This window comes from Pongo abelii, chromosome 21 (genome assembly GCF_028885655.2).
Source record: "Pongo abelii isolate AG06213 chromosome 21, NHGRI_mPonAbe1-v2.0_pri, whole genome shotgun sequence".
In the NCBI taxonomy this organism is placed as follows: domain Eukaryota; kingdom Metazoa; phylum Chordata; class Mammalia; order Primates; family Hominidae; genus Pongo; species Pongo abelii.
In genome coordinates this window covers 47,895,430-47,909,304 of record NC_072006.2, presented here as the reverse complement: position 1 = coordinate 47,909,304, position 13,875 = coordinate 47,895,430, and positions in this window count along the sequence as shown.

Genomic DNA, 13,875 nt, shown 5'->3' with positions numbered 1-13,875 from the left:
GAGGGGCCTGCGGGAGGGGCGGGGCCTGCGGGGAGGGGCGGGGCCTGCGGGGCGGCACCTGCCCAGACCCTTCAGGGCCGGCTGCAGGACAGGGGTGGCAGCCGCGACTTCGGAGTTGTGGAGCAGGCCAGGATGTGACCGAGCCCTGGCTCAGGTGTCAGTCCGGGGCGGCCCAGGAGTATCACACATAGCGAAGACCGAGGAAGGGGAGCGAGGCGCGAGCATGGGAGAGCCAGCCAGGGAAAGCGCCAGGGCGGAATCCCCCACGCTAGTCCAAGCCACTCCTGCGTCCTTAGAGCCCCACCCTAAAGCGGACCCTCACCCTACCTGTGCCTCTCCCTGCTTCCTCTCCTGCCTCCGAGAGACCCTCCTTAACAGACTTTATTTTTTGTTGTTCATTTTCTTAGAGGCAGGGTCTTGCTCTGTCGCCCAGGCTGGAGTGCAGTTTCGCGATCATAGCTCACTGCAACCTCCACCTCCTAGGCTCAAGCGATCCTCCCACCTCAGCCTCACGAGTAGCTAAGACCAGGCACTCGCCACTACACCCGGCTGATTTTTTTTTTTTTTTTTTTTTTGAGACGGTGTCTTGCTCTGTCGCCAGGCTGGAGTGCAGTGGCGCGATCTTGGCTCACTGCAACCTCCACCTCCCGGGTTCAAGCGATTCCCCCGCCTCAGCCTCCCAAGTAGCTGGAACTACAGGCGGGCGCCACCACGCCCGGCAATTTTTTTTTTTTTTTTTTTTTTTTAGTATTTTAGTAGAGACGGGGTTTCACCATGTTGGCCAGGATGGTATCGATCTCCTGACCTCGTGATCCGCCCGCCTCGGCCTCCCAAAGTGCTGGAATTACAGGAGTGAGCCACCGCGCTTTTTTTTTTTTTTTTTTTTAGAGAAGGGGGTGTCTTGCTATGTTGCTGTTGCCTAGACTAGTCTAGAAACACCTAGGCTCAAGGGTTACTGCCGCTTTGTCCTCCCAAAGTGCTGCGATTACAGGCGTGAGCTCTTTTCCAGAATTTAAAACCATCCTCCTCTCCCTCAGGGTAAATTCCTTACTCCACAATCACATTTATCTGATCTTCCAGACCACCACCCAGCCCTGGCCAAAAGAAACGGCCTCTTTGCCTTTGCCTGAGCCATTACCCAGGGCAGGAACACTTCCTGCCCCTCCCAGGTGGCTGATTCCTATTTAATTTGGGGTCCACTGCCCACATTCTGCCTGTAGACTTCTGCATTTCCCCCTTTGAACTGGGAGCATCCTGAGGTCCAGGTGGCCTCTCAATGCACTCCAGTATCTCCAGGGCCCAGTAGAAGACCTGACATAAGAAGCCCCAGGCAAAGGTTTGTTGAATTGAATTCAGTTTACCTTGAGTTTAAACTCCCAGAGATTAGGCCAGACTTAGTGGCCCACGCCAGTAATCCTGGCACTTTGGGAGGCTGAGGTGGGAGAACTGATTCAGTCCAAAAGTTTGAGACCAGCCTGGGGATCACAGCGAGACCCTGTCTTTACAAAAAATTAAGAAAAATTAAGAAATTACCTGGCTGTGGCAGTGAATGCCTGTAATCCCAGCTACTTGGGAGGCAGAGGCAGGAGGATTGCTTGAGCCCAGAAGTTCGAGGGGCTCAAGCCCTTGTCATCCCGCCACTGCACTCCAGCCTGGGCGACAGACAGTGAGACTGTCTCTCCTTGAGATTTAGCAAAGGTTTTCTATTTTAGATTGACATTTACCAAGTACCAAGGATCAAGTCACACTGGACTTCCTGGGAGCAGTGCTGAGAGGAAGATAAATGAGCTCTGAGACAGGATGCTGAAGAGACCAAACCAAACCCCAGCCTTTTAGCCCCTGTTCAGGCCTCAGAGCCCCCTTCCAGAAGCTGCTGGCCACCTGAAGACAGTCCAGCTACCAGCTGCTGCAAACTTCACTTACCACAGAAGAAGGAAGACTAACTCACATCTTAAGTGCTAGAAGCTTCCATATCACGTAATTCAGGGTTTCTCCCACCCACTCCCCTTATAAAGTAATTAATGTGGACATGCCCACTTCATTGAAAGCACAGCCTCCACGGTCAAACTTCCTGGGGTTTGAGTCCCAGCTCCATTCAGTTGCGGTATCTTAGGCAAATTACCTAACTTTTTTTTTTTTTTTTTTTTAGACCAAGTCTCGCTTTATTGCCCAGACTGAAGTGCAGTGGCGTGATCTCGGCTCACTGCAACCCCCACTTCCCGGATTCAAATGATTCTCCCACTTCAGCCTCTCGAGTAGCTAGGACTACAGGAATGCGCCAGCATGCCTGGCTAATTTTTGTATTTTTGTAGAGATGGGTTTTCATCATGTTGGCCAGGCTGGTCTTGAACTTCTGACCTCAGGTGATCTACCCGACTCAGACTCCCAAAGTGCTGGGATTACAGGCATGAGCCATCATGCCCAGCCAATTATCTAACTCTTCTGTGCCTCAGTTTTCTCACCTGGAAAAATGGGATTTATCAAAATTTTAGATAGTTTTTAAACTATCAGCCTCCCAAGTAACTGGGGTTACAGGAGCACGCCACCATGCCCGGCTAATATTTCCAGCCAGCATTCTGTTTATAAATTGTAACTCATTTAATCCTTGTAACAACTCTATGAGGTAGATACTGGGATTATCCTCTTTTAGCAGATGGGAAAACTGAGGCAGAGACTTCCCCAAGGTCACAGTGCTAGTAAATGGCAGAGCAGGGATTCAAACCTGGCCTGTCTAGTTCTAGAGTCTATGCTCTTAATCACTATACTTTGTAGGTAATTATAGGATTAAATAAATTAATATGCGTAAAGCACCAAAAACAGTTCCTGGCACATAATGAGATCTATATTGGCCGGGCGCAGTGGCTCATGCCTGTAATCCCAGCAGTTTGGGAAGCTGACGCGAGTGAGTCACCTAAGGTCAGGAGTTTGAGACCAGCTTGGCCAACATAGTGAAACCCCGTCTCTACTAAAAATATGAAATATTAGCCGGGCGTGGCGGCATGCACCTGTAACCCCAGCTACTCAGGAGGCTGAGGCAGGAGAATCACTTGAACCCAGGAGGCGGAGGTTGCAGTGAGCCGAGATCATGCCACTGCACTCCAGCCTTGGCAACAGAGCAAGACTCCGTCTCAATAACCCCAGCCTCCCGAGTAGCTGGGGTTACAGAAGCACTCCGCCACACCCGGCTAATTTTTTGTATTTTAATAAAGATGGGGGTTTCACCATGTTCCCCAGACTGGTCTCAAACTCTTGATCTCAGGCAATCCACCCACCTCGGCCTCCCAAAGTGCTAGGATTACAGGCGTGAGCCACCGCACTCAGCAAAAAAAGAACTATATTACTGTTAGCTATTATTACTACTGTAATTCTTCAGCTGCCCTCACTCTTATCCTTTGAGGTCCACACATTAGTCATCCCATTTCAGAGAGAGGCAGGACCTGACAGCTTGGGCAAGGTATCTGCCCAAAGCAAGAGGCAGGGAACAGCTGCAGAGTGCACTTGCAACCTGGAACTGGGGCCAGTTAACCAATGCCCCAGAGCCAAAGAAGCCTGGAGTCAGTGCTGTGAGTCAGGCAGCAGGGAGATCACCCTAGTGCCAGATGGAATCTGATGATCTCTACACATTTCCTCTCCAGTTATCATCATACCAACAGATATCCCCTGGAGAGAGGATTCCCAGTGTCCCGAGTGAAACCACACCTGGGAGTGGTCCCTGGATTCTGGACTAATAACATACAGAATTTATCTCTGCTGGGAAACTTTTCCTGAACACGCCCTCCTTGGACAGGGAGGCTCCAGGTATTTGGTTATTCCACAATTTGCCCCAACCCCGGCTCCAGACCCAGGCCTGACCCTGTGTTGGGAAGATAAGGGTCAAATCAACTTATTAAATGCTCAGGGCTCAGCACCAGCTTGGACACCAAACAAACAGTGATTGATGATAAGTAGAATCACATGGCCCTTCTGGCTGGAGTCTTCCCCCTCCACCTCCAGAGCATCCTCCTTATCATTCTTGTCCTCATCACACTTCCTCCACCATTTTATTTCTCTCTCAAGAGAAAGGACAGCCTGTGCACATTTTAAGCTTCAGACCTTTACTATAGCTTGGCTGCTGGTAGGTACTCATGGAAGGGGTTTTACACATTCCATTTAAATTGAGTGGATGCAATGTTACAAAGCTAACATTTGGGCTGGAGAGTTAGAAAGGCTTGGACCTCAAGTGAGGAAGCTGGGAATGCTAGAGTTTGAATTGTATCTCATAAAATATGGGACATCAAAAGAGATTCAGGCTGGGCACGGTGGCTCATGCCCGTAATCCCAGCACTTTAGGAGGCCAAGGCAGGCAAATTACTTTGAGGTCAGGACTTTGAGACCAGCCTGGCCAACATGGTGAAACCTCATATCTACTAAAAATACAAAAATTAGCTGGGCATGGTGGCACGAACCTGTAGTCTCAGCTACTCAGGAGGATGAGGCACGAGAATCACTTGAACCCAGGAGGAGGAGGTTGCCGTGAGCCCAAACTGTGCCACTGCACTCCAGCCTGGGTGACAGAGCAAGACTCTGTCTCAAAAAAAGATTTGGGACCAGGTGCAGTGGCTCATACCTGTAATAATCCCAGCACTTTGGGAGGGCAAGGTGGAAGGATTGTGTAAAGCCAGGAGTTCGAGACCAGCCTGGGCAACATAGTGAGACCCCCTGTCTATACAAAAAAATTTGTTAAATCAAAACCTAAATACCAAGTCTCCTTAAACTAGTACATACACCTGTTGGCTGAGTTCAGTGGCTCACATGTAATCCTGTAATCCCAACACTTTGGGAGGCCAAGGTGAAAGGACAGTTTGAGGCTAGGAGTTCAGGACCAGCCTGGATAACACAGCTAGACCTCGTCTCTACTAAAAATGAGAGAGAAAGATTTTGAAACAAAGGGATGTTTTGCAGACTCTTCTGTCCCACTCCAGGGCATCAGTGTAGAGAACAGAGACATGGTAGCAAACAAGTGGCCATATAGGCATAAGAGGCCAAGGACTCAGCCTGGAAAGGGACACTTTCTATAACAATGTGGATCTCAATGGAAGGAGGAAGGAAAGCAATTTAATTACTTGATTCAAGGAATCAAACTAATTCAATACCTGCTTTTTTTTTTTTTTGAGACAGAGTTTCGCTCTTTTTTGCCCAGGCTGGAGTGCAATGGCACCGTGATCTTGGCTCACTGCAATCTCTGCCTCCCGGGTTCAAGCAACTCTCCTGCCTCAGCCTCCCAAGTAGCTGGGATTACAGGCATGTACCACCACAAAATACAATTTTGTATTTTTAGTAGAAACATGGGGTTTCACCATGTTGGTCAGGCTTGTCTCGAACTCCTGACCTCAGGTGATCCGCCTGCCTTGGCCTCCCAAAGTGCTGGGATTACAGGCGTGAGCCACCATGCCAGGCCCCCAATGTCAGCTTTTACTACTCAAAAGATTGAGATTACATTAATAACCATTTGCAAAGCACCTATCTCTGAGTTTCAGAAATGGACTATCAAAGTATTCAGATCAGAAAATAGTAACAGCTTGGCTGGGCAAGGTGGCTCACGCATGTAATCCCAGCACTTTGGAAGGCCAAGGTGGGCAGATTACTTGAGGCTAGGAGTTCGAGACCAGCTTGGTCAACATGGTGAAACCCCATTTCTATTGAAAATACAAAAATTAGCCAGGTGTGGTGCCGCTCACCTGTAGTCTCAGCTACTCGGGAGGCTGAGGCACAAGAATTGCTTGAACCTGGGAGGCAGGGGTTGCAGTGAGCCCAGATCTTGCCACTGCACTCTGATCTGGGTGATAGAGTGAGACCCTGTCTCGGAAAAAAAAAAAAAAAGATAAGAATAACAGGATGATTTTTCTAGGGAAGACACTATGTGCCTGGCACCATATTGAGTTTTACATTCATTTTGCCTTTTTTTTTTTTTTAGAGATGGGGTCTCACTCTGGTTTGAGGCTGCAGTGAGTTATGATGGCACCACTGCACTCCAGTCTGGGGAGCTGCAGTGCAATGGTGCCATCATAGCTCACTGCAGCCTCGAACTCCTGGGCTCAAGCTCAAACTCGTGGGTTTAATCCTCCCATTTCAGCTTCCCAACTTGCTAGAGTTACAGGCATGAGCCTCTGCGCTGGCTTATTTTGCATTTAATGCTTATTACTCTGTGCAGCAGGTAACATTTTAACAACAAACAAATTAAAACACAGAGATATTAAGTAAATTGCACTGATCACACAGCTAAGGGCTGGTAGCTTGAAGCAAAACATCCACAACTTGATATTAGATTGGAGAGTACCATTTGTGATGTATACTGAAAGTCTGAGCCTGGGCTACAACTAGAGGTTAGTCATAACGAGAAAATCCAACCATCCATATTCTCAGGAAGCTCACCAACTGGTACAGAATGAGTGGAAAATTAGCTCTGTACAGGTGAAGATCAATTGCCAGGACTGTGAGTGCCCACCCAACAGGATCACTGAAGGCTCTTTAGAGCTGGATGATTTAGGAATTTGCAATGCAGGGAATGGCACAGGAAATAGCCAGCGCATGGCAAGGAGGAGGGGGATTAGGAAGTACTCAGGGATTGGCAAGGGTTCAAAATCATTGACTCTTCTCTCACTCACGTATCTGATCCACCTGCAAATCCTATATCCAGTGGCAAAAGCACATGAAAAGATGCTCAATACCATGTAATTAGGGGAATGTAAATTAAAACCACAATGAGATTTACATGCCTATTAGAATGGCTAAAATTTAAAAGACTAATTATACCAAATGTTGATGAAGATGGAGAGCAATTAGAATTCTCAAATACTACTGGTGGGAATATAAAATTGTATTTTATATTCCACTTTGAAAACTGTTTTTTTTTTTTTTTTTTTGAGATAGAGCCTCGCTGTGTATCCCAGGCTGGAGTGCAGTGGTGAGATCTCGGCTCACAGCAACCTCCGCCTCCCAGGTTCAAGTAATTCTTCTGCCTCGGCCTCCCGAGTAGCTGGGACTACGGGCACACGCCACCACACCTGACTAATTTTTGTATTTTTAGTAGAGACGGGGTTTCACTATGTTGACCGGGGTGACTCAGACTGGCTGGTCTCAAACTCTTGACCTCGTGATCCACCTGCCTTGGCCTCCCAAAGGCTGGGATTACAGGCTTGAGCCACCACGCCCAGCCTGAAAACTGCTTCTTAACTTAAATAGGGCCAGGCACAGTGGCTCACGCTTGTAATCCCAGCACTTTGGGAGGCTTAGGCGGGTGGATCACGAGGTCAGGAGATCGAGACCACCTTGGCTAACACGGTGAAACCCCGTCTCTACTAAAAAATACAAAAAATTAGCCGGGCGTGGTGGCAGGCGCCTGTAGTTCCAGCCTGCCTCCAGGCTGAGGCAGAATGGTATGAACCCGGGAGGCGGAGCCTGCAGTGAGCCGAGATCGCACAACTCCAGTCTGGGTGACAGAGTGAGACTCCGTCTCAAAAAAAAAAAAAAAAAAAAAAGGGCTGGGCATGGTGGTGCGCACCTATAATCTCAGCTATTCGAGAGGCTGAGGCAAGAGAATCACTTGAACCTGGGAGGTGGAGGTTGTACTGAGCCAAGATCACGCCACTGCACCCCAGCCTGGATAATAAAGCGAAACTCTGTCTCAAAAAAAAAAAAAAAAGAAGAAAAAAAAACCTTAAGTATACACCTATCATATCATCTAGCCACTCCAAGAAAAATGAATACATATCTCCACGCAAAGCTTTTAGATAGCTTTGTTTGTTACAACCCCAAACTGGAAACAACCTAAATATGAACAGGTGACTGAATAAACAAATTATAGGTAAAAAACAAATATATCCATACAGTGGAATACTACTCAGCAAAAGGAATAAATTATTGATAAAATATAAATAAGTTACAAACTGTGCTAAAAGAAGCAAAAGAGAGCATACTGCATGATTTTTTTCTTAATTTTTAAATTTTTTAGAGACAAGGTCTGGCTCTATAGTCCAGGCTGGAGTGCAGTGGAGCGATCTCGGCTCACTGCAGCCTCCATCTCCCAGGCTCAAGCCATCATCCCACCTCAGCCTCCTGAGTAGCTGGAACTACAGGTACACACCACCATGTCAGGCTAATTTTTTTTTTGAGATGGAGTTTCACTCTGTCGCCCCTGCTGGAGTGCAGTGGCATGTTCTCGGCTCACTGCAACCTCCACCTCCTGCGTTCAAGTGATTGTCCTGCCTCAGCCTCCCAGGTAGCTGGGATTATAGGCACGAGCCACCACACCCGGCTAATTTTTGTATTTTTAGTAGAGATAGGGGTTCGCCATGTCAGGCTGGTCTCAAACTCCTGACCTCAAGTGATCTACCCACATAGGCCTACCAAGGTGGTGGGATTACAAGCATGAGCCACCATGCCCGGCCTATAAGACTATTTATATAAAACTCTAGGACTGGCACGGTGGCTCGCCCCTGTAGTCCCAGCTACCTGGGAGGCTGAGGCAGGAGAATCACTTGAACCCGGGCGGCAGGGGTTGCAGTGAGCCGAGATCACGCCATTGCACTCCAGCCTGGATGACAGAGTGAGACTCTGCCTCAAAAAAAAAAAAAACAAAAACAAACAAAAAAAAAACTCTAGAAGTTACACACAAATCTAAAGTGACAGAAACCAATCTAAAGTGACAATGGTTGTGGAGAGGAAGGGATTACAAGGAGACACAAGGACGTTTTGGCGCATGATGGATATGTTCCATTTGCATGACTCCAGGGACCCCTTCTGAGTCACTAGAAGAAGTGTGGGGCCACCGACTAAAGGACAGGGCCATTAACCCTGCCTGTGTTTTTCCAGGCTCATGCCAGCCCTAGCGGTTTCTTTAGGTATGCAATTGCAAAAGGGGATAATTTAGATCTCCAAGAAACCATCTAATCCAAATCCCTTGCATTCCTGAAGAGACTCGGTGCCAGGACCCTGGGCTACATTATACATACCCCATGGCGAGGCCCCCACCCCTGACTTCTACTCTGCACCCTCTGGAGCATCAGCTTTCGCCAACACTTAGCTCTTCTGTCACTTGCAGTTCAGCAATCAAACAGGGAAGGACTTGCGGGGTAGGGAGTTTGGGTTCAAAGTCAGGGAGAAACCGCGGGTGAACGCTAAGGCCTGTCCAGAGGCGGGTGGACCCAACCGCAAGCTCCTCCAAACGGCAGCTCCTGGCAACATCCTCACCCTCCTCCGTGAAAACCGGAGGGGAATGTCAGGCCTTGGAGTCAACCCGAGAGTCTCGCCGCCCGCAGGTGACCGGGGGCAAGTGACGTGCCCTGTTTCGAGGGGCCTCCCATGTAAAACGAGGCCAAAGGCTCCAGGATGCTCCATGGCAGGGCCCGCGCCACGGGCCGCCAGACCGCACCGTCAGGAAGGAGCAGGGGAACTCCGAGATCCCAGTCTGAGCCTGCGCCTGGGATCAGGCGGCGCGCGGGGCATCGCGGGAGTCGCGTCCCTGACGTCACCGTGGGGCGCCTGTGCGCAGGGACACCTGGAGCGGGGCGGCGGGGACTCTGGGGCTCTAACCAGCCCCGTGCCCCAGAGCCTTCTTCTGGGTGGCGTGGTCTCGTTCGTGCGGAGGACGGGTGAAAGAAAGTCGCAGGGATGAGAGGGAGCAAGGGAGGGACGTCGCAGGCCTCGGACATTGTGTCGCCCCCCACCCCTGAACCGTCCATGACTTCCCAGTGTGGGTCAGAGGCTCTGGACCAGCTCCTCACACTGCATGCCCGGTGTCCCGTTTGCAACTATTATTAGGTTAATTTCTCTCAGCAATTAGACTGAGCTGCGGCAGGGGAGCCCTGTAAGGTTGCCGAAGGGGTTTCACCTTGCCCTCTGCCTGGACACAGCCGATTTATCAAGACAGGGCAATTGCAATAGGGAAAGGGTAATTCACGCGCGGAGCGGGCTGTGCGGGAGACCGGAGTTGTATTATTACTCAAATCAGTCTCCCAGAAAACTCGGGGCTCAGAGGGGTTTGTTTTTGTTTTTGTTTTTGTTTTTGAGACGGAGTCTCGCGCTGTTGCCCAGGCTGGAGTGCAGTGGCGCGATCTCCAGTTATTTTTACACTGTTACCTGCTAGGACTGGTATATATGTTTTCTTCTTTTGGTTTTGGTTTTGGTTGTCGTTGCTTTTTTATTTTTAAGAGTGAAGTTGGAACACTTGTTCAAGTCGGCTATTTTTCATTTTCACTCTTATGTACCAGGAAGTTTATGCACATGGTGAATAGCAGCTGGGATAAAGGGGCATTCTTGTGGCTCATGTTTGAATTTAAAAACACCCCTGCGCCGGGCGTGGTGGCTCACGCCTGTAATCCCAGCACTTTGGGAGGCCGAGGCGGGCGGATCTCGAGGTCAGGAGATCGAGGCCATCCTGGCTAACACGGTGAAACCACGTCTCTACTAAAAATACAAAAAATTAGCCAGGCGTGGTAGCGGGCGCCTGTAGTCCCAGCTACTCGGGAGGCTGAGGCAGGAGAATGGCGTGAACCTGGGAGGCGGAGGTTGCAGTGAGCCGAGATTGTGCCACTGCACTCCAGCCTGGGCGACAGAGCAAGACTCCGTCTCAAAAAAACAAAAAACAAAACAAAACACCCCTGCTCACCACTTTAGCTAGTTAAGCTTAATTTTACTAATAAAAACTAATCTGACATCACCACCTATGAAATATTCTTGCCAAAAATGTTTTAATTCACAGTCAAGCCTTCAGACCTAACTTCAGTTTACAGGAAATAAAGAAGATAAAGGAACAAGTTAATAGACACCATGATGAAGCAATGAGATAAATCCAGAATGTGAGATATTCTGCAAGACACCTAATTTGATCTTTTCAAAAAAATCAGTGTCTGGTCAGGAGCAGTGGCTCATGCCTGTAAACCAAATACTTCGGGAGGGCAAGGTGGGAGGATCACTTGAGCCCAGGAGTTCCAGACCAGCCTGGGCAACACAGTGAGACCCTGTCTCTACAAAAAATTAAAGAATTCGCTGGACATGGTGGTGCACAGCTGTAGTCCCAGCTACTGTGGAGGCTGAGGTGGGAGGATCGATTGAGTCCAGAAAGTCGAGGCTGCAGTGAGCTATGATTGCGTCACTGTATTCCATCCGGGGTAACACAGCAAGACCCTGTCTGGAAAAAAAAAAAAAAAGATCATTTAAAAAAAAAAGAGATAGGGAGACTGTTCTGGATTTAAAGAGACAGTCAAATACAATGTGTGAACCCTGACTAAATCCTGGCTTGAAAAAAAAATCTATAAAACACATTTTGGGGGCAATTAGGGGACAGTCTGAATATGTATTAAACATTAGGTAATAGAAATGATAATGGCATTATAGTTATACAATGAATATTTAGGGGTAAAATGCTATTCTGTCTGCAATTTCATTTCAAATATTTGGTAAAAAAGATTATACAGGGCCAGGTGACGTGGCTTACGCCTATAATCCCAGCACTTTGGGAGGCTGAGGCAGGCGGATCATGAGGTCAGTAGTTTGAGACCAGCCTGGCCAACATAGTAAAACCCCATCTCTACTAAAAATACAAAAAATTAGCCGGGCATGGTAGTGCGTGCCTGTAGTCCCAGCTACTCGGGAGGCTCAAGGATAATTACTTGAACCCAGGAGGCGAAGGTTGCAGTGATTGTGCCACTGCACTCCATCCAGCCTGGGCAATAGAGCAAGACTCTGTCTAAAAAAAAAAAAAAAATTGATTATACAGGCCAGGGTCAGTGGCTCATGGCTGTAGTCCTAGTTACTCAGGAGGAGAATCGCTTGAACCCGAGAGGCAGAGGTTGCAGCAAGCCAAGGTTATGCCACTGCACTCCAGCCTGGGTGACAGAGCAAGACTCCATCTCGAAAAAAAAAAAAAAAGATTATACATACATTGGGATTTTTTTTTTTTCGAGACAGAGTCTTGCTCTGTCGCCCAGGCTGGAGTACAATGGCACAACATCAGCTCGCCGCAACCTCCGCCTGCCAGGTTCAAACGATTCTCCTGCCTCAGCCCCCCAAGTAGCTGGGACTACAGGCGCCCGCCACCACACCCGGCTAATTTTTGTATTTTTAGTAGAGACAGGGTTTTGCCATGTTGGCCAGGCTGGTCTTGAACTCCTGACCTCAAGTGATCTGCCCACCTTGGCCTCCCAAAGTGCTGGGATTACAGGTGTGAGCCACTGCGCCTGGCCTATACATTGGGATTTTAAGGTCTACATGTAAAAAGATAAAAATAAAAATGATTATACATACAGAAAGCATATATGGCAATATATTAATAATTTTTTAAAGTCTGATGGGCACACTGGTGTTTAATGTAGTATTCTTTACGCTTTTCTGTTTCAAAGTGGGGTTTTTTTTTTTTTTGAGACGGAGTTTTGCTCTGTTGCCCAGGCTGGAGTACAGTGATGCGATCTTGGCTCACTGCAACCTCTGCCTCTCGGGTTCAAGGGATTCTGCTGCCTCAGCCTCTCGAGTAGCTGGGATTACAGGCGCACACCACCACACCCGGATAATTTTTGCATTTTTTGTAGAGACGGGGTTTTGTCATGTTGGCCAGGCTGGTCTTGAACTCCTGGCCTCAAGTGATCTGCCCACCTTGGCCTCCCAAAGTGGTGGGATTACAGGCATGAGCAACCACGCCCGGCCCTCAAAGTTTTGTTGTTGTTGTTTTTTTAATGTAAACAGTTTTATTTAGAAACAGGTACCTGTTTGCATTGTAGAATATAAAACTTGGCTTATGCTCTATAAACAATAACCATTACCCCAATTCAAGAGAGCTAGCATTCACAGAACACACAATTAGTTTCAAAGTTTTCACATAAATGGGAGAAAAAATATATCCTTGCCACAAGCCATCCATGGATGAAGGCGAAAAGCCTACTGACCCTGTGGCAGAACAGGCCTTGCTTCCTCCAAGGCACCTTCTTGGTCAGGAGAGCGGTGGGAGAAACTCCGGGTTAGTAGGCAGATTGCCAGTCTCTTCCGCAACTAGGCCTCAGTTATCCCTTTGAAAAGTGAAAGTGGAAGTTGGATTAGATTCAGATAGAACCAAAAAGTTCCTTGTAAGATTATAGGTGTTTATTCTAGTTACCTATTGCTGTATAACAAATTACTCCAAATCAGTGGCTTAAAACTGCCATTTTAAGGCCAGGTATAGTGACTCATGCCTGTAATCCCAGCATTTTGGGAGGCCAAAGTGGGAGGATCGCTTGAGGCTAGGAGTTTAAGACCAGCCTGGGCAATATTTATTTCTATAGGTATTTATTTATTTTAGGGGTAAAGTGCTATGATGTCTGCAATTTCATCTCAAATAAAAATAAATAAATAGAGATGGAGTCTTGCTATGTTGCCCAGGCTGGTCTCAAACTTTTGGGCTCAAGCAATCCTCCCGCCTTGGCGTCCCAAAGTGCTGGGATTACAGGCATGAGCCACTATGCCCAGCTCCCCACAGCCCCCCCCCCAAAATATATATATATATATATATAATTTTTTAAATTTATATTTATTTTTTGAGATGGAGTTTTCATTCTTGTTGCCCAGGCTGGAGTACAATGGCGCGATCTCGGCTCACCACAACCTCCACCTCCCGGGTTCAAGCGATTCTTCTGCCTCAGCCTCCCGAGTAGCTGGGATTACAGGCATGCGCCATCACACCTGGCTAACTTTTTGTATTTTTGGTAGAGACGGGGTTTCACCATGTTGGTCAGGTTGGTCTTGAACTCCCAACCAAGCGATCCGCCCGTCTCGGCCTCCCAAAGTGCTGGGATTACAGGCGTGAGCCACTGCACCCAGCCTATTTGTTTTTAAGTAGTTAGCATTTAATGAACCTCCCTCCATGTGGCC